Here is a 1,426-nt window from a genome sequence, read left to right as displayed (position 1 = left end):
CAGGTGACTCATAGCGACCCTATGAAGGAGAGTCCTCGACGCTTGGGTCCCTTTCATCCTGACTTGCCTGGCTCCTGGAGGCAGAGTAGTCCTTTGCATCTGAAAACCGCCACAACATCTGTGCATAAAGCGCCTTAAGCAAATAAATGTGTTTAAAAAATTATATATGGCAAGGTACTGAGTGGCTTAAGGAATTGCCAGAATTTTCTTGATTTTTTTTTAAAAAGAAAGATGTAGTTTCATTTACCCAGGAATTTGAGAAATGCAATGAACCAAAAATATTGTTTCCTATCATCTACCTCAAGAACTCTAAGTAATGAAATTTCAGAGTAAATTTTTCTAAATAGTGTATGAAGGAAAAAGTTATGTGAACAAATATTTATATATTAGAAAAGTATTTCAAAACAAATGGAGGTTTTATCTAATAAAAATCATTATGAGGCTTAATGGCATTATATAATGAAGTGGCATCCACTTCCTAAATCGCATGCCTCTGGAAACTCTATGAACTTCAACAAATGTCGATAGTTGTAGAGGGGCTTCAGGAAGGCCTTTAGTTCATAGAGTCGCTATGAGTCGTCTATGACTCGACGGCAATTAACAACAACAACGGCAACGAGAGAGCTCAGGTGGCCTAGTGGACAGAAAGTGATGCTAACCAAGCCAAAGGTGGGTGATTTTAATCTGTGGCCCTCAGGGCTGGTTTTAATTGTTTTTGGTCAAAAATTCTTCTAAGTGGTATAGCACTGGTCTGTCCATTTGCTGAACAGAGGTGATTCATGGTTGCTGTGATGCTGAACATTGTGACACTGATGTGTCAAATGCAATAATGGTTACCCATGGTGGACAGTATTTGATGGAACTTCCCAGTTAAAACAAGCTTGGAAGCAGGAGTGGCATCCACTTCCAAATTAGCTTGCCTCCAGAAACCCTATGAACTTGGGGTCACGATGAAAGTTACACAAGTGTTCAGGTCTTTCTTTCATAGGGTTGCTATGAGTTGTCCATGAATGGAGGACACTTAACATCAAAAACAACATATACGGATGTATATTTTTACACATACGGATTTTTTTTTCCACTGCCATCAAGTTGCTTCCCACTTGTAGTGCATAGGAGAACTGTCACTTTGTGTTTCAAAAGCCATAAAATATATGGATGTAGACTGCATCATCTTTCTCCCTTGGAGGAATTTCAAACAGATATTTCTACTGGCAATTGAATGTTTTAACTGCTGTGTTACCAGAGCTCCAGACTATATATAGTCCAATTGAATTAACAAGCACAAGTAAAACCTGTTAAGTCAGTGTTGTTGTTGTTATGTGCCATCGAGTCACTTGCAACTCATAGAGACCCTCTGTACAAGAGCCCTAAACGCCGTTCAATCCCTGTGCCAACTTTGCCATCTCAAACACACTCATTCCCA

Source organism: Elephantulus edwardii, unplaced genomic scaffold (genome assembly GCF_000299155.1).
Source record: "Elephantulus edwardii isolate Elephantulus edwardi_28Jun2011 unplaced genomic scaffold, EleEdw1.0 scaffold00292, whole genome shotgun sequence".
NCBI lineage: Eukaryota > Metazoa > Chordata > Mammalia > Macroscelidea > Macroscelididae > Elephantulus > Elephantulus edwardii.
The sequence above is the reverse complement of the archived record's forward strand: the minus strand, read 5'-3'. Positions refer to the sequence as shown.